The sequence below is a fragment of the Arvicanthis niloticus genome, chromosome 12 (assembly GCF_011762505.2).
Source record: "Arvicanthis niloticus isolate mArvNil1 chromosome 12, mArvNil1.pat.X, whole genome shotgun sequence".
Taxonomy (NCBI): domain Eukaryota; kingdom Metazoa; phylum Chordata; class Mammalia; order Rodentia; family Muridae; genus Arvicanthis; species Arvicanthis niloticus.
The window spans coordinates 61,755,508-61,776,621 of NC_047669.1; the positions used below are offsets into that span (position 1 = coordinate 61,755,508).

The following is a 21,114-nucleotide window of genomic DNA, read 5'->3' on the forward strand; positions in this document are numbered from 1 at the left end:
TTCTTCAAAATATGTTTGATATTATACATGTAGCTTAGTTTATTTTCACATCAGTTTGATATTTGCCTATGATGATGACATGACTTGCGTAGCCATTTTCCGTTCACAAAATTTACTATTTAGCAATCCTAACAGTGCTGCTTTAGGATACATGTACATCATAGATTAAATAAGCATTCATCAAAATTTGATCCAAAATTTGCAAAACTTAGAACCTTTCTATATGGGTGAGAGAATTGTTCAGAATATAAATTTTTCATTTTTTTCCAGAAACAATGTTATCTCTTATCATTCAACATCCTTGATATTCCAAATTCTTACTTATATGTGTTAAGTAACATGTAAATAAAAATACATTTAATCAATTTTTCATATCTATAATAAAATGCTTGGTAAGGGCTACTTACTAATAAGAGAGACTCAGCTGGTCATGATTGTAGAGGGTCAAGCCTAGAATTGTGTGGCCTGGTACCAGGAGCTTAGCACCAGCCTGGGTCCTCTCTGAAGCAGCTAAGGGGGAAGAGTATCAGTGTGGGCAAGACTGGGCTTATGAGAGAGCAGAGTTGCTTCCAATAATAACACATGACTATCTTGACTGTAAGTTTCTCTAAGGTAAGAAGCTGCAGACCTCTGGATGTACACTTACTGTTAACAGCAGGAATGATTAGGTAAAGGATATATTGCTATTGCTCCCTTCTCTATCCAGGCAGACAGAAGCATCTCTGGCTAGGCTGGTTAACTCTTTGTGAACCAGGGAGGAAGGAAAGGAAACAAATAAAGATGCTTTATACTGGCAAATATACACAGATGCATAAATATTCATATACCCACACTGTTACCAGACTCATTCGTCTGTGACAATCTGTTATTTACATGTACATATAGACAAAATATGCATTTGGATAGATGGATGGATAGATGGAAAGATGGATGGATTGATGGATGAGTAGGTAACACAGAGAGCGTCAGCATAACCATCCAACATATAAACAAAATATACATTTGAATGGATTGATGGATGGATGGATGGAAGGTTGGAAGGATTGATTGATGGGGGTGGCACATCAATAATAGTTAAGCCTAACTATCCAACAAACATTATTTTTTTGTCTGGACATTCTATACCTTCTTAGACAAAAATTCTTAGAAAATGACATCAGAGATAAAATATTACATAAAATGGGATTATAGAAGATGTAAATATTATGTTCAAAGCAGTGTTTCATTCTAATGTGCTCATTATAAGTTCAAAGCAACAGTGTTCACATGGCCTTGACTCATCATAGTGCACACCTGTGGCTTTAACCTTGGACATAAATGTTTTTCCTTGAAAACAAATTTGTCCCATGGCTATTTCTCTATTTAGTGTGATTATGAAAGCCCATTGTACTTGTATTATGCAGTGTTTACTTACTATTATAAGGAGTGGGCACATTCTATTCTTGATTCTGAGTTTATTACACCTTTCTAGCAAAACAAGTAAGATCATCTCTTAAAATATTCTTTCTAAAATTATGGGAATCAAATCAGGAATTCTATAAAATCATTAATTTCTCTAAACAATATTAATTCATGAAAATTCATCTTTATTTTGGTCTGTAGAAAATCTGATCAATAGTGTGCAGTCATGCTCTGGGATCATTATATTAATTTAATAATGACAGGAAAGGCAAATCAGCTGCTAGAAACAATCCTGAGATGAAGTCTCTTTGGAACCTTGCAATTGAGCTAACTTACCACAGATAGTCTAGTCTATCCAAAATGACTCCTCAACAGCATATTGGTTAATATAAAGATTAAATCTCTGGAATTTTGCTCAGAAATATAATATGTAAGTTTATAACCTGGTTTGCTGTGCCTTTCCTCACAAGAGTAAAAATATGTAAGCATGCAAACATGCATTAATTTATAAATGTGTAAAGAACAGAGAACATGTGCTCTCCTGTACATCACAGGGACATTATTTAGACTTTCAATTGGAAGTGTTTCCACAGGCAACAACATAGAAACACAAAACATATTTCACTAGATGAAATGAACCAAATGTGACATAACCAGTATGTGGAATATGTAACATTAAATACATAGAAACATAATAAAAGACTGATTGCAGAGTCGGGGAGATTAAAATGGGAGAGCAAGTGTTATATAGAATGTAGACTAGTGCTCTATTAACAGTATGAATGAAAATCAAAAACAAATATTTCAAGAAAAATATGTGAAACAAAACACAAATCTATATGTGACATTAGATTAGAAAACAAAATTTACCAATGATAGAATGTCATATTTTGGTTGAGAAAGGAGTAGTAAATGAAAGAATTATGTAGGGAAATTTTCAGAAGTATATTTATACATGAATCTGGGAATTGCTCACAGTATTAAATACAGTTTCTAAGACTTATCACATTCTACTAGTAGATTCGGTAGCTTTGGTATATAATTATTCATTCAATCAAACCTATCATACACAAGATAGTTGGTTGAGATTGAAATGAAATGTTAAGGATATCCAGCCAGAGAGGCACCTGGAGGTTTCAAGAATGGAGAATGATCTTGTAGAAATTGACATCAGTTCCTGTAATATGGCAAATAGATAACTAAGACTGATAACATTGCCATTCTAAAGACTTGGGAAGCACCAGGGATTCTTAAATGAATGAAAATGAAAGAACTGGTTTTGAAATATGTCCTTTAAATCAACATAAATTTTATTTACTAGAAAAAAAACCTAATGTAACAGCATGAGTAGGATTGAGATTCATGACATGCCTATGAATTTTATCTAAAGTTCTAATGTCTTTTTCTGATTGCTTTCATCTTTTATCTACATCTGTTTTGTTACTGAATGAATATATATTCTTATATAAAATATAGACTTTGCTAAAATAGGATTATATTTTTATTTAACTTACCCTTTGATTTTAAGATTTATGAATCATATGTATTTTACTCGAACAGTTTGTATCTAATGTGACTATAGAAAAACAGTAACAGTAGCAAGTACCTTTTAATATTTCAATATGTGGGGCTCAAAAGATGGATTCACACTAAAAGCATTTGCTGGTGTTTGAGAGGACATGTGTTTGGTTCGTAGAATCAACATACTAGCTCATGAGCATCTGTACCTCTAATTCTGGGAGACCCAATTGCCCCTTCTGCTCTTTAGAGGCACTGTACACATATTCTGTCCATATGTAAACATAGGCTAAACATTATATACATAAAAGTTTTGAACATATTTTTAAAGCTTAATATTTAAAATAATTTTATTAAGTATGTTTACATATTTAAAGGTGACATTTATTTTTTATATTTCTTAATTTTGCTTTTCATTGTTTTGAAGATTTAACACATTCAAGCAATGCCTTTTTATCCTATTCAGTTCACCATTCTCTCTCCAACCCATGCCATATGCCTTACCTTGTGTTCCATAACCCAACTTGATGTCATTTTTAAAAAACAAACTGCTCGGTCTAGTTACTCATACCCATATATGTATTAATTTAACAGGCGCTTAGTCAATCTACAAGCCATCATACCAACAAAGAAAATTGATTCTTCCTTCCCCAGAAATTAACTCTCTATAGTTCTCCAGCTAGTTGTAGAGCCTAATGACCCCCCCTTCACCTCAAGCACACATATCATTCATGACAGAATACTATCTTGATCTTATCCAGGATTTGTGCAGGTAACCACAGCTACTGTTAGTTCATGAATGCAAAGGACCTGTCATCTCCACATGACACTGTTTTCCCACATTCTTCCATGATCTTCAATCTTAAAGTATTTCCACTTTATCTTTTATGATATTTTTAGCACATTTGGTAAGAGTGGTGTTGTCTCATTTATGCCTGAATAGTTCAAAGACACTTGTCTCTTGAACTCTGACTAATTTTGAATCACTGAATCAATTGCTGATATTGTGCAAATATGCTAAAATGATGATGAGTGACAATAGCAAGCACCCTTACCTGCTAAGCTGTATCTGTAGATTAAATGTTGAGATATTAAAATAATACAAGTAGACTTTATTTTTACTGTTTTTCTATAGACACATCAAATAAAAACAAAGTACACCATGCATTAGTTTGGTTAATTGATGAGTATAGAGATACATACTTAGTGAAAGGCAAAGGGCTTTTATGATATGAAGGAAAGCTAGAGCATTGGAGATAAATATTTAAAAGGTGGATTGATACTTTCTATTTAGCACAGTAATAGCAGTAGACTCACTCAAGTTGCTTTCTTAGTTACCAACCATGGGTTTTTGTCTGCATTTATGCCAATTATGAGTTTACCCCTCTGTAAAGGCCCTTAAGTCTGAGCCCAAAATGGCTTATTATCTCTATAACATCTGTGTTCCTTTTTCACTCAGGAGCATAAATTGCCAAGGTAGTCATTGTTTTAGCTTGCAAGGTTTACACTTATGACCACTGTTGAAAACTTCTGCCTTTGGAAGCATCCATAACAACTTTCACTACTATGAAAGCTGCTAAACTTGGAGGAAACTTTGAAGTCAGTACTAGCTTGCCTTATGAAATTCCTGTGACACATTTGTGTGGTGTGTTCAAATTCTGGTGAGCATCCAACACAATGACAATAGATGGTTTTGGCAGTCCATCAGACCTCTCCTGACCCAGAATTCCATGGGAGTTATGTCACATCTTTCAATAGGCTTTCCATTTGACAATTTATGACTTCTGGGAGGAGTATTGTTTTTTCTTTAGGACAACTACATGTAAATTCTTAATAGGCCTCCACATGGTTTTTCTAAGAGTTCTTTGATATTTACACATTCCCCAGCAGGATCTTTTCTGTTCTCCAATTTTTTTCTCAATTTAAACCTCTCTTTTGCCATTATGATTTTAATATTCAAAAATTTTCAAGAATAGAGCCCAAGAGGTGACTTATCAGGGAATGCTCTTTGTGGACAAGTCTGAGAACCTGAGTTAAACCCCAGAAATTTATCTGGGAAAATACAAGGACCACTCCTGTGATAGGTACTGATATCCACTGTCCTATTGGGGCACATCACAGCCATATGTGCACACATACATATATGAAATTAAAATTATAAAATAATTTAAAAATATCAATTACTTTTGATACAACTTTTAGAATAAGTTTTAAATTGTATTTACTGATTAAATAACTAGTTTATCTTATTGAACAATTGTAATGCTATTTTAATTTAACAATAAAATTATTTTATTCATTAAGATGTTTAAAAGATAAAATCAATCAGAAATGTGTTCAGGAACTTGAAAATAATTCTGATTCATGAGGAGATAAATGTTTACCTTCTCTGGACATTAAGAAGTAGTCAATAAATCATTTAATCTACTTTAAATTGTTCGGGACAATAATGTCTGACTAATGTGAGAATAGGTTAAGCTTTCTATTGGCGAGAAGTAAACCCTCTCATTAAACTTAATCCATTATACTGTAAATGTCACTCCCCCAAGCTCCTCTACTAATCAATGTCTTCTACTATCGTTCCCTGTCAGAAGAGATACAATCAACCTGTGTTATAGTATTGACTCCACTCCTGTTAGAAGACATGCACATTGAACATTTTGCAGCCTGTTTAAAGCAACTTCATTCAGCAGCTATTTTACTAATCAGAAATCTTTATGTTTTAGATCTATGAGTGTTTGAAAGGAGACTCCTCATATATACTAACCTTTTAAAAATATTTATCGAGCTATCATCCTGCCTCCCCATGTGAGTGTATATATTTGAATATTTTTTGTTTATAAAACAGTTTTACTATCAACAAAGACATTTATATTCGATATATTTAATAAGACTTAGGAGTTTTGATCCTCCCAATCTACGCCTGTGTCCTGAGCAGACCTAGGGCACCAGCTCTGCACCAAATCCCACAAAACCCAGAGGAGGCTGGTATCCCAGGAGCTCTAACACACCCAGGAACATAGGCTCATAGGATCACAGGATCTCAGGAGCTTGGGCACACCAGGATGTCAGGATCCCACAAACAGCCTGACTTCAGGAGCTCTTACATCCAAGATCTTAGGATCACAGGATCACAGAGACAGTTGAACTCTGAGGAGTTCTGACACATCTAAGATAACAGGACAGACAGGATCCAGTCAGAGACAGTGAGTGAAAGTAGCACTAGAGATAACCAGATGGTAAAAGGCAAGCACAAGGAAAAGCAACAGAAACCAAGAATACTTGGCATAATCAGAACCTAGTTCTCCTACCATAGCAAGTCCTGAATACCCCATGACACTAGAAAAGCAAGATTTGGATTTAAAATCACTTCTCATGATGATGATAGAGGACTTTAAGAAGGACATAAATAACTCCCTCAAAAAATATAGAAGAACACAAGTAAACAGGTAAAAGCCCTTAAAGCACACATTGCTCCTCACAAAATAATAGTGGGGGAGCTTCAACTTCCCACTCTCATCAATGGACAGATCATGGAAACAGAAACTAAACAGAGACACAGTGAAACCAAGAGAAGTTATGAACCAAATGGATTTAGCAGATATCTATAGAACATTTCATCCAAAAACAAAAGAATATACCTTCTTCTTAGCACCTCATGGCACCTTCTCCGAAATCAACCACAAAACTGGTCACAAACAGGCCTCAACAGATTCAAGAAAATTGCAATAATCCCATGCATTCTATCAGATACCACAATCTAAGGCTGGTCTTCAATAACGATAAAATCAATGGAAAGCTCACGTACACATGGAAAATGAACAACACGCTACTCAATGATAACTTGGTCAGGGAAGAAATAAAGAAAGAAATGAAAGACTTTTTAGAATTTAATGAAAATGAAAACACTTCATATCAAAACTTATGGGACACAATGAAAGCAGTGCTAAGAGAAAAACTCATAGCTCTAAGTGCCTACAAAAAGAAGCTGGAGAGAGCATTCACTAGCAGCTTGACAACACACCTCATAGCTCTAGAACAAAAAGAAACAAATATACCCAAGAGGAGTAGATGACAGTAAATAATCAAACTCAGGGCTGAAATCAACCAAGTAGAGACAAAAAGAACTATACAAAGAAAAAAACCAGGAGCTGGTTCTTTGAGAAAATCAATAAGATAGATAAACCCTTAGCCAGTGTAACCAGAGGGTACAGAGACAGTTTATAAATTAATAAAATAGAACTGAAAAAGTAGACATAACAACAGAAACTGAGGAAATTAAAAAAAAAAATCTTTAGATTCCACTACAAAAGCCTATGCTGGATGAAATGGACAATTTTCTAGACAGATCCTACATACCCAAGTTTAATCAGGATCAGTTATACCATCTAAATTGTCCCATAACCCCTAAAGAAATAGCAACACTCATTAAATTCTCCCCACCACTCTTTCCTTTTGCTGCTGTGTCCGCAGCCATGAGTATGATCAGGCTACAGAAGAGGCTTGTCTCTAGTGTCCTCCTCTGTGGTAAGAAGGTCTGGTTGGATCCCAATGAGACCAATGAAATCACCAATGCCAACTCCTGTCAGCAGATCAGGAAGCTGATCAAAGATGGGCTGATCATCTGGAAGCCCGTGACTGTCCATTTCCAGGCTCACTGCTGGAAAAACACCTTGGCCCGACGGAAGGGCAGGCATATGGGCATAGGGAAGAGGAAGGGTACAGCCAATCCTTGGATGCCCGAGAAGGTGACCTGGATGAGAAGGATGAGCATCCTGCACCGGCTTCTCAGGAGATACTGGGAATCTAAGAAGATTGATCGCCTGTACCTGAAGGTCAAAGGGAATGTATTTAAAAACAAGCGGATTCTCATGGAACATATCTACAAACTGAAGGCAGACAAGGCCCGTAAGAAGCTACTGGCTGACCAGGCTGAGGCTTGCAGATCTAAGACCAAGGAAGCACGGAAGCGCAGGGAGGAGCGCCTCCAGGCCAAGAAGGAAGAGATCATCAAGACTCTGTCCAAGGAGGAAGAGACAAAGAAATAAAGCTTCCCTCATGTCTGTACATAGTGGCCGGGCTGTGGCCTCGCATGGATCAGTCATTAAAATAAAACAAGCCTTTGTCCCTTGCCCTCTTTTTAACAAAAATAAATAAATAAATAAATAAATAAATAAATAAATAAATAAATTCTCCCCACCAAAAACAAAACAAAACAGGATTAAATGATTTTAGTGCAGAATTCTATCAGACCTTCCAAGAAGACCCCTAATACCAATTCTATTTGAAGTATTCTGCAAAATAGAAACAGAAGGAACACTACACAGTTCGTTCTATGAAGTCATAATTATTCTCATACCTACACCACACGAAGACCCAAAAAAGAAAGAGAACTTCAGACCAATCTCCCTTATGAATATCAATACAAAAATTCTCTATAAAATTCTCACAAACCGAATCCAAGCACACATCAAAACAATCATCTATCATGATCAAGTAGGCTTTATCTCAGGAATACAGGGATGGTTCAATATTCGGAAATCCACCAATGTAATCCACTACATAAACAAACTCAAAGAAAAGAACCACATGATCATCTCACTAGATGCTCAGAAAGCATTTCACAAAATTCAACATCCCTTCATGGTAAATGCCTTGGAATGAACAGGAATTAAAGGCCCATACCTAAACATAGTAAGAGCAGTAGCAAACCAGTAGCCATAGCTATAGCAGAGTACGTGGTTCATGTAACCAATAGGTATAATACAATGCATATCCATACTTTCTCTGGTTAAATACATACTAGTGGTGAAAGAAGTATTAAGACATGAAATAACCACGGGAACTTCAGCTATATCTTGGTAACTGTGTCTTGAGGGTTAAAGTACTTTCTGTGAGTAAGCATTCATTTTTGCTTTTGGCTTGTTTGTTTTTGTTGTTGTTATTTTGGATTTTTGTTTTTACAGTCTAGTCCTTAGACCCCTCTCTAAGACCCACCCTCTGACTGTTTCTCATCCCATACCTCCTCCCCCCATCTCCAATAGGATGTTTTCACGCACCCACCTCCATCTCACCAGGCTCCCCACTCCCTGGGGCCTCAAGTCTCTAGAGGGTTAGATGCATCTTCTCTCACTGAGGCCAGACCAGGCAGCCCTCTGCTATATATGTGTTGGGGGCCTCATATCAGCTGGTGTATGCTGTCTGGTTGGTGGCTCAGTGTCTGAGAGATCTCTGGGGTCCAGGTTAATTGAGACTGCTGGTTCTCCTACAAGGTCGTCCTCCTCAGCTTCTTCCAGCTTTTCTCTAATTCAACCACAGGCATCTCCAGATTCTGTCAATTGGTTGGGTGTAAGTATTTATATCTGACTCTTTTAGCTGCTTGTTGTGCCTCTTGGAGGGCAGCCATGCTAAGCTCCTCTTGAAGTTGTAGTTTGGTTCTTTCCACCATATCAGACAGTAAGGTGCTAAGACACTTACTTCCTCAGTGACCACACATGAACATCATATTGGCAGATACTTTGCTAAACATGGATGCAAAATCATCATGGGATGTGATGGCACAGAGCACATATAGTAGAGTAACATAAAACTAAGCTGGTACCCAAGAGAAGAAATGTACACATTACATTACCAGAAACATTTTATCAGGAGAAATTTCATTAAATCCATAAACCAATAAACTCCATTTTTGTTCTGTCATCTCTAGCTGGAGAATGCCATACTTGTTCACCCTGGTGCTTAAACTGCTGTAGATATTTGTGTCAATCAGATGAATTCTCTCCTTAAAAAAAAAAATGCCCACAGAAGAGACACTTTCATTTGGCAACACCTGCACTGTCAGACACCTTACCAACCTGTACTAAAATTAAAATTATTCAGTGTTCCGTGAAAATAATTTAGCATCATCTACTCTCTTTGCACAACACATTGTAGTAGCTTATTGCCTACTTTTTTGAGTGACAAGATTTCTCTACAATCACTGAGTGATGTCATGGGGAAAGTGGAGAAGAAGCACCTGCATACTGAATAGAAAATAGACTGTGAGCAGCACTTTCATGAATGTATTTTAGAAGTGCTCTGTATTAGAGACTTACATGCACATATGCATCCTCTGTTCCAAAATGATAATTAATTGGAACTATTTATTTATTTATTTATTTATTCCACTGCTTAGTGAAACAAAAGAAGCAGATAACCTTTCTTCATTTCATGTATTTATTCCTAAGAATTTCTGATGTTGATGCCATGATTGTACTAAACTTTGGTGGTCTTAGAAGGGTTTTGATTTGGCATCTAGAAGAATAACTCTGGTCAAAAGAGAGGTTGAAATGAAGTTTATTATTAAACCAAATGCATTTCTGTGTGTATCATCATCATGTCTCTGATTGTTTCCCTTGTAGAGAAGTTACATATATTTCATAACCTCTGAATCCAGACTTTTGCCTTTGTTCTGTTCAGGCAAGTAAAGAAATCAGAGCTAAAGATGGGCTAATATACATTCTCAAGTGCTTTCTGCTCTGCTCCTCTGTGGCGTTGCTATTAGAAGCATAAAAGAAGGGGAATCCACTATTTTCAGAGAAGCTTGAATGATTTTGGACTTTCGGAATGCAGTCATAAAGGTTGTGTTGACATAACAACTACCATCCCATGTTAGCTAGCAGACAGATATGTTACTGAGAAAAGCTATAATGAACAAAATGGATTCAGAAGAAGCAGGAAACTCTGTTGGGGGCCGACTTTTAGCAGAAAGCGGCTATCAGCTTTGCAGCCATCTTGAGCCATATACCCTGACATGAGACTTGGATTACAATAGCCTACAACAGCTGAGCACACTCTGATAATCTTGGTTTAGATACCTTGGGTGCGAGAGATTAAAGGTGTGTAACTTAAGAGTGTGACTTAGAAGTGTAGAGATCAGATTTAGAGACAAGACCTAAGGGCATGATTAAAGGTGTGACCAAAAGGCATGGCTTAGAAGTGAGACATATAAAAGGCAGAGGCAGATGGTAGAGAATCAGACACTTGGAGAGAAGAAGAGAGACTGAAGAATAAACGGGATTGAATCATACTCTGTCTGGTCTCCCTCCATTCTTTAAGTCCATCCTCACTCTCTCTCTCTTGCTGAACCCTGACTCGCAGACCGGAGTGGCAGCTTGGGCCAGGATACAGTAGCAGCCAAGCGTGGAGTGGAGAGGGCCTCAACATTTTTGGTGCCCGAACAGGGACTAGTAAGGTTCTCAACATTTTGCTCGGGCCGTGACATTTTTTTGGCACTCAAAGAGAGGCAGTGAGAACAAGAAATCCAGTGAGAGATGTTACTGGAAGAAGGATCTGTTGATTGTCGCAGGAATCTGCCTCGTCGAGAAAGGTAAGGAAATGGGACAAAAAATTAGTCAACCTGAATCCAACTCTCTGTTTTGGTTTGCTTCGAGAAAGGTAATGAAAATGGGACAAGAAATTACTCAGCCTGAATTCAATTCTCTGTTTTAGTTTTGTTTGCTGCTCACATGTGTTAATGGAAGAGAACTTGGAAGAAGTAACTTGGAACTTGGAGGCACTAGGGACTAGGCACTAGGGACTAGGAACTAGGGACTAGGAACTTAGGACTTGGGACTTAGAGAGAAGAAGAGAGACTGAAGAATAAACGGGATTGAATCATACTCTGGTCTCCCTCCATTCTTTGAGTCCCTCCTCACTTTCTCTCTTGCTGAACCCTGACCCGCAGATCGGAGCGGCAGCCTGGGCCTCAACATTTTGCTTGGGCCGCGACAAAACTCCAGCCTTTTTTCTCCCATTAGCATTGAAACAATTCTAACTTTTTCTTTCCAATTTATTTATTTATAAAATTATTTATTTTTTTCATATTCCAAATGTTAACCCCATTCCTGATCCACTGTCCAAGAGTTCTTCACCCCTCTCCTTTGTCTATTGCAGAATATTTGGAGAATATTATCCAACCTACCCATATCCCTCCCTCCCTCCCTAACCCTCATCCCAGCATCCCCTTACTTGGTACATCATGTTTCTACAATTAGGTCCATCCTCTCCTACTGAGGCCAGACATATGTTTCAGGGGCCACAGACCAACCCATGTATACTCTTTGGTTGGTGGCTTAGTCTCTGGGAGATCTTAAAGGTCTAGGTTAGTTGATATTGTTGCAATTCCTATGGGGAGGGTATCCCTTTCTGCTCCATCAATCCTTCCCCTAACCCTTCCATAGGGATCCCTTACCTCAGTCCAATGTTTAGCTGTAAGTATTTGCATCTGTCTCCACCAGCTGCTGATAGAGTCTCTCAGAGGACAGCTATTCTGAGCTCTTGTTTGAATGTGCAACATGAGACCAACAATAAGGGTTTGGTAACAGTAAGGGTTTGGTGCCTGCTCATGCAATGGCTCCCTAGTTGGGCAAGTCACTATTTGGCCTTTTTCAATCTGCTCCATTTTGTCCCTATATTTATTTTAAACAGGGACAATTCTGGGTCAATATTTTTGAAGGTAGGTTGGTGATCCCATTCCTCTACTGGGGGCCCTGTCTATCTACTGGAGCTGTTCTCTACAGGTTCTATCTCCCTACTGTTGGGCATTTTGGGTAACATGATCCCACTGAGTACTGAGAGCTGCTCACCTCCCAAGTCTTGTGGATTTTCTAGGGGTTCCCACCACTACCCCAATGGCCTTTAGTTCACTGAGGCAGTTTCCGTGTCAAGATTTACAGAGATTACAGATGTATTTGACCACATCACCCCATTTTAGACAGCTCTAGGGACCCACCACAGGGCCTCTGGGATGCCCAAACCTACTGTCTATATCACTAAGTGATAGCAATTCTATATTGTTTGTATCTGTTTATTATGTATTCAAGGGTAAATTTAGTTAGCATTGCAATGACAAAAGAGTTTGTCTTTTTTTTTTCAAAGTGGGTTCTACTTCTCAAAATGGGTTATGCTTTTTTACTCTAAGAACAAGAAAAAGGCAAAACTAATTGCCATAAGTTTAAGGTAGAATATACCAGCAGGCGATTAAATGAATAAGTAATGTTCCTTTTTGAGTAAGAAACCATTGCTTATTGTCTGTGGTTGACCATAGAAAATGTGATTAGATCTAATGCACTATTGATGTCTCACAGTGTTAGGCAGAGTTAATGACCTTCTTAGTTTAGGCTTGCCTTCTTTTTCTCATTTCCCAAGCTACACCATGGCAGTGCCCTTAGTCAATACAGTAACTCCCTTCTGAGTGAGCATTAAATTGAACAGATGAATGGCAGCATTTTAAAGCAAATCTGATAACCTAGACATGCATGCAAGTTTTAAATAGGCCTCATCAGATAAAAAGAACAACTGGGCACTTGAGAGTAGGCATATTCTTCTGAAAAATAAAAGATCTTAAGAAATCTATTGGGCTACAGAGACTATTCTCCAAAAGAAAAAATAGGGCAAAAAGAATGTTTCTGTTTCTCTAAAACACTTTGTAACATGTAGAGGAAATATTATTTCAGACTGTCAAATGATTTATTCATAACAGAATTTTATATAAAAAGAGTGAGGCTTAATATTTACAAAAATGACTTTAAAATATCTTACATTTTGTTAACGTTCTTAAACATTAAGCCTACAAAACTTAACCTCAAAATATTTTACATCACAGTGGGTGCCCATAGGGAAAGTAGACTTTCTACATTGTGATTCGTGAACTTTTTAGAATTTTAGCTCTCAGAGAATGGAATCTATTTTCCTAAGGCATTTGTAGTATGTGTGTGTGTGTGTGTGTGTGTGCGTGTTTGTGTGTGCGTGTTTGTTTGTGTGTGTGTGTGTGTTTGTGTGCTAAAGAGAAATAGAAAGACAGAGACAGGGACAGAGATGGAGAAGGAGATAAATGGAGAAAAGAGAAAAAAGAGTTTTTCAAAACTTCTTAGTTACAATGTAGTATAATTTCAGAATTAAACCTTAATTTCATTACATTTATGTTTTATATCTATAATTTTGTATGAAAACTCCTTATAAATTAGAAACACACTTTTCATTTTGTAAATAACTTAAGATTACTTAAATTAAATGCTTATTAATGTAAGCTATTTCTGTTTCCTTTTATCATTAAAAAATCTCAAATTAATTTGGATTATATGTCTTAGTATCTGGAATTCCTTAAAATATAATAGAAGAGAATGAAGGAAAGAAAAAATGAGAGAGAGAGAATGGGGAATGAGTCAGAGAGAGAGATGGAAGGAACAGAAAGACTCAAAACCCACAAAAGATTATGATTGCCAGCTTCCTATTATTATAAGAATTCGTGAGATAAACTGATTTGCATAGAGTGTGTTTTCTGAATCACAGTTTTGAGGTTTCAGGAAAGAACCTATTTGCCACTTTGTCATGGGCCTGGGCAGAAGGTACCATTGCCTCATGTCTTGGTATGAAAATTAAGAAGGGGAGCTGTCCAAGAATCTATTGCTATTTGAATGTGAAATGATCCAAGTAGCTTTACATGTTTGAACACTCTGTTTTCAGAGGGTGGCCATGTTTTGGAATGCTGTGAACTCTTAGGAAGAACTTTGGAAAAAGATGATCCTTAGGGAAAGATTTTGAGGTTCTAAAGCCTGGCTGTACTTCCTGGTTATTCTCTGCTTTCTAACTCTAAATGTGACATGAACAGCATCCTCATGACCATACCGCTTTCTGATGTGGACCACATTTCTTCTTGAACTATAAGCTAAATATTTTCTTCCTTACGTGCTTCTTTTCACATGTTTGTTAATAACAATGGGAAAAATAACAAATATAGGACTTATCCCATTGAGGATATTATCATGTTGTGTCCTGAATGACTCAGATCTCCTACTTCTTAAATATTCAACATTTTTTTTTTTTTTTAGTAAGGGCAAGATAAGGACAAAAAGGCCTTCAGGATATTCCAGATCTAAACTATAGGAAAGAATCCTTTTATATGTTTAGGTAAGTGTCAAGTTAAACCAACTCTCAGTTTCAGGAAGTAAGTATAGATATTTTTCCTGCTTTGAATCAGCTACTTACCAAACAGAAATAATTAATCAAAAAGGATAAACAATTAACCAGTAAACATTTATCCACATTCCTTTGAGTATAATTCAATAGGCTATATGTTTTCTTTCATAATAAATTTAGTGTATTAAACATAACAAAATAATGAGGTTGGTGAAATAATTGGATCAAGTAAGCAAGTCTTCAAAATGAAGATCTAGCTATGTACAGTAATCTACTTCTGCAATCCCATAACTCAGATTGTGAAGGTCTTAGAATCATGAGTTAGAGGAACCCTGCAACACATCCACTCTTAGGATGGCTTGAGCTATAAAGTGAGACCCTTCTCACAACAAATAACAAAACAACAAGAAGGCTATATGAAAGCTACACTAATGATAGAATCAATTTTGTGTCAGCCTTTTTGTGCAGGAACCCTGCTGCTAAATTCGAAGTCTGACATTACTAGAAAGCCCTGAACTCACTGCAAAATGGAGGACTCTTTTTTTACCAGCAAGACTTCTTCTTCTCTGACTTTGTCTGGGGAGCCCCAAACCATTATATATCTACCTGTGGAATCTCACACAGCCTTGGTGTGATTATAGGTTCAGCTTCCTCTTTTTTTCTTAATAAGAACTCATTCAGCCATCCCCTGAGGTTCTTGAAATGCCTCCCAGTGGTAAAGAGGCATCTCAGTAACTTAATCTTCAGCCAATGACCTTTGCCTATCCTAGATATTTTTATCTTCTAACACCAAAATAATATAACCCTTCATTCATCCTGAATAAAGTGGATCTCCCAGAAGTTGATCCCAATTGTCATTTCTGTTCCTACTCATGGCTTGTCTGAATCCCTGCCCCTTGAATCTGCTCCCTTTGCCTTGTGTACTGGTTAGCAACAGCCCAGGAGAGTAGGAAGACCCACACCTTTTAAGCATTTTAATTTTTATTCTCATGTGCAGTAATATGAAGATTTTCAGCTATAAATTTTTCTACTGTTTCAATCTGCTATCACAAATTAGAATATATTATATAACTTATGTACAATAATATTTTTTCTTATATCATTTGATCATCTTATATATCTGAAAGTAAGATGAACTAGAAAACAATCTTCAGAATGGTTATTTCCATTTAGGGCCATGTTCTGGTTTGTAAGCATGGCAAGCTATATGCCCATGTCTTTCATGAAAGCATCTTTACTGACCTAAACTACCAAAGTCCCCTTCCTACTATGATAATCCTCAGGATTAATTCTTCAGCATCTGAATTTGAAGTGGTGATCATTCAGTCTACTGAAGTTTTCAGCTAGTCCTCAGGAAGTTCTGAGTCATTTTATCCTGCAACTGATTATTGCATATCTGACATGTGATTGCTAAAACTGTTTATTCTCAAGTTTCTTTAACCTTTTTTTACAATGTTGCATAAGTAGACTGTGATCTTATATGCTTGCCCCAGGTAACGTCACTATTTGGAGGTATGGCCTTGTTGGAATAGGTGTGGCCTTGTTTGATTAGGTGTGTCACTGAGGGCATGGTCTTTAATACCTTTGTCCTAGCTTTGTGGAACCCAGTATTCTTCTAGCAGCCTACAGATGAAGATGTAGAACTCTCAGCTCCTCCTGCACCACACTTACCTGGACACTGCCATGAACACACCTTGATGATAATGGACCGAACCTCTGGATCTGTAATAGTTACAAGAGTTGCCTTAGTCATGGTATCTGTTCACAGTGGTAAAACCCTAACTAAGACATTAACTTTCTCACTTCAAGCTTACTCCAAATAAATCCTTATAGCACAGGAGAGCTCTGTCATTCAACGACCATTTCTAGGACATCTCCTACAATATTGTGAATCTTCTCTCATGCTTATTTTTTGATAGGATAATTATTTGGAATTGGTTTTCTGTTTTAAAAAGATCAATTAAATTTGTTATTGTAACTTCTGGGTTAATTTTACAGACTTTTAAATAGTAAGTGTATTTGTCTTTCAGATTCCATTTCTTACTTTAAGAGATCCAGGTTAATGGTACAGACAGCAAGGTGAAATATCAACTATTGCATTCTCTTTATTTGGGAGAATTCATGCTCTCCCAGCATGCCTGGCTGTGTTTAAAAGAGAAAGATAAATTGAATAGAATGATATAGAAAGCTGTGGGTAATGATCATAGAATAAATAGCATGGTAATTAATTGTATTATTACATTCCAATTCCCTCTTGATAATAAGTACTCCAAAATTTAGCTGAACAATCAGGTGATGCGGCAAGCTATTTATTTTCATGATTATCATAAGAGAAGGAAGAGCTCAGAGAAAAACATTGATGAAAACATTAGGTACATCAAAAAAATCACTTTGGTTGTATTGATCTAATTCATTCTTCTCTGCTTGACAGAGAACATTCAATAACCAGCATTAACCATCCATCATTTTGACATTGCCCTTTGGAGTGTAATTAACAGTATTAATTTATGTAATTCTTTTTGTCCATCATGAGGTTTCACATCTCATCTGGAGTGCTGATCATCCTTGCATTCTAGCTTTATAATTGTAGATAAACTTTATATTTCAGCAAGCCTATTTAGAACAGCATTTCATGATACTATGTTTTTAATACTAGAAATTGGAAAATTATATAAAAGTATATTCAAAAGATTTTTTTTTTAATTTTAAGTGAAATGATGCATTTTTGGTCTCTTTTCTAAGCTAGCAGCCACTTTGGTATCATTTGTAAAAAATGGAAACACCTGCCTTTGCTGGACATTATGTCCAAGAAAAATATAAATTTGTTGGTCTAGGTCAATAGCATTCAGCAGAAACAATGTAATTCACATCTCCAGTTTTAAGTCATCTATAATCCAAATAAATTCAACCTTTATAATCATACTATTCAAGAAATGTATTTGGTTATTGAGTGATTTCTGGTCAAGTGGTCCTTAAACTGTCCTACATTTTAAGGGATGGTCCTATATTCTAAGGGAACACATTCTTTTGAAGGCATCCTGGCCTCTGGGTTGCTTTGTGACAGTGATTTATCATACCTTAAGAACAGAGGTTTGGAAGCTTTGTGAATGAACAAGCCATTAGGGAATTTATAAAACCTACATGTAGGTATACCCATGAAATTCTCTGAAGGGAGCAAGAGACTGAATTCTTTCACTGATAGCCATTTATAAAGCCAACCATAACTAGATATAAGTTCTTCATAAGTAAAGTTCTAAATAGCAAAGTTTGGAGACCCCCCAAGCATAAATGTTCTGGAACACAAAAGTTCTGAGGAGGGTTTTTACAGTTCATGTAGACTGCCCCAACCCTGTTCTTACTATCTTGACTTATCTTTCACTTTTGTTATGTTTCTGAGTTTTTACTGCATAATATTCATTTGCAGAGTGAATTGATAATTTAATGTTTTCAAAGATGAATAAGATTAGAGTTGCGAGTACCTCTTATCATTCACACAGAATAAATAACAGGAGAGTCTGAAGATAGGATGTTCCTAAAATGCATGGAAGTTTTGATGACTCTTAGTAACATAAGCAGAGAGTTAGTGCCAGAAATAAACTGAATTACAAGACACCCATTTGGGACATCATCATTTCCCTTCCATGTGCTGGGTTTTTCTTTTGCAGCTCTCCAGGGACCAATTGTTCTAACACTGGAGAAAAGATCATCTAGTCTCTTTGTAAATGAAATCCAGAGCATGTCTAGGATGTGAAAAAGAGCTCAACCCTTTGTGAATTATTTAATGCTTACTTCCTATATTCCTCACTAAGATAAAACAAGAAATAATGTATTACACAAATAGAATATACAATGTCACATTGCAGAGTGTCAGCCAAGTTCTGCAGGTGGCTGAGCATCGTCTGATCGTTATGTTGGTGTGCTGCTGCTAAGTGAATTCTAAAGAAAATAAAATACTGTGGAAGGAGAAAAATACTTAATATCATTGTGATTTCAATATCCATGTTTTGAAGCAATTCTCAACTGGCTGTGTTCACAGATTCATTGCTATACCACTTACTTCTCAAATGTCCATAAAGTTAAGTGAATGATTGTAAACATAGATGTGATATGGGCCTTGGCAAGTTAAACAGCATTGTCTTCATTCATTGTCTTATATGTTACCCCAGGGAATTATCTACTTTTCTCTTTTTCAGGGAATAATGCAATAGTGCCTCCAATAAAGCATTACTTAGAATTAAAGCTACTGAGGTACAGAAACACCAATATACATTATGTAACATACTTTACAATCAAGTGCAGTACCACAGACCATCATTTATGTAAAGCACTTTGAATATATATATCTGCTTGTGCTGTTTTATATGATAACTACATATTTCTGACTTCATGAAGCATTTACCTTTTCTCAACATCAAATCTCTCCTTGCTATATTAGGGTCTAAAAACTACATGCAGAGAGAAAACTTTTAGTTGTTAAATAGTCTCAGCATTGTTTATGATAAACTTGAGTTAACTCAAATAATCTTTGTAGATTATGGATATTTATGATTTAATAATTATTCCAATACAATGTAGCTGAACTTAAAATAATGAAAATAAATAAATATTTACTATAAATATTTCAGAAGATGTGTACAACCATCTCTTTATCAATATGTCATAAAATTAGTTTGGTTTAATAAAGATTATAATATGTATTTTCAATCAATTGAAGTTCAATTCTCTATTTAATTTTAGGTGAATATTTTATTCTGGTTGTTATCAAAAGAGTTGCATATTGTAAATCTAGCAAAGAAAAACTGCTCAAAATGTTATGAATCTAGGAGGTAGATGTTTACATTCAAAGAAATCAGGTAAAGAATGAGATTTTGAGTACAAAATGTCCATATTTCATTTCATCAACCAACAACTTATATGCCTGGAGAATTCATGATTAAATAAGCTAATGGAAAGATTGAAAGGGCCAGAGGATTATGGAGTTTGCTATGAAATTGTGTGTCTTAAAAATGTCAGGAGATACAACCATAAATTCTTGCCATTACTGCCTAAGCATGACCTGAACAAGAACTGAATGCATACAGTGGAAATCCAAGAGACTTCAATCCTACACAGAGCTCAACAGACAGCCAAGGAATGCTGCAAAACGTGGTATAGTCTTCCCTAGTAAAGAGTACAAATGTTAGTTATCCAGTATCAAATCATCAGCTCTAAAAACATATATAAAAGTAACTTTATACAGACTGAACAGGCTGTGTTTAGCAATACATACGTAGACTTGTATAAACGTAATAACAATTATAGAAATTAATGCAAAAGATCATGAACTTGAATGTGAACAAGTTATAAAAGAGTGACAAGGGAGAAAGGAAAAGTGATAAATTCAGTAATTTTAAAAATCTCAATATTAATAAGAAAATGTGGTTGAAATTAGTGATACACAAAAGCTTTGAAATGTAACATCTATCTAATTTAAAATAATGAGAAATTTCTATATTCTTACATGAAGTATTCTACTGTAACTCAAAAACCCACTTTTGCGAAAAATACAAATGTCTTATTTTTATTAATTTAAGCTGAACACAGGGATTCATCATTTTTTCTGGGATGATGTAAAGAAATATGCATGCCTGTTTGCTTTTGATAGAAAAGGTACCCATAAACATAAAAGTTTCTAACTCACTTATTTATGGAGTCATGTAAAACTCGAAGTCTGCTATCTCACAAGGAAGTTCCCTTGATAACTTAAGGGTAATTACATTGCCAGTATGTCCTGTTTTGTTCAGCTACTGCCTCTTAAATGACCTGTAAAAAGGCAGATCTCCTGAAAACCTTGTAACCTTTTTGAGGTTCTGTGCTTCCTTCTTTTTTTTTTACATGAGGACCCTAACAGTGTATCCTGCAGGACATCACAGTTGCTGGTTTTTCAAGACAGCAAGAGCTCTGTTCTACCAAGAAGAACCAGATACGATAATGATAAACTGTGTTTGCTTTAGTGTGCCAATTCATTAATGAGAGCAAAGTTAAGAGAATAAAGAACACATACAATCTTCACAAGCCAAAGGATGATGTTTGGCAATGAGTAATGGCTCCTAACAACATCCATGTGCTGAACCATAGAATCAGACATGTTTCTGTTGCATCATAGAAACAGCATGTATATAATTAAAGGTTTTCAAAGGTAGAAGGTGTCTTTTATTATCCAGACATCCAAATGTAACATGTTTCTTTCATAGAGAG

At 36.1% G+C, this 21,114-nt stretch overlaps 1 pseudogene; it reads left to right on the forward strand.

Moving 5' to 3' along the window:
* The first annotated feature begins 7,394 nt into the window (after window positions 1–7,394).
* Window positions 7,395–8,037, forward strand: LOC117717995 (large ribosomal subunit protein eL19 pseudogene; annotated as a pseudogene).
* The last annotated feature ends 13,077 nt before the right edge of the window (window positions 8,038–21,114 follow it).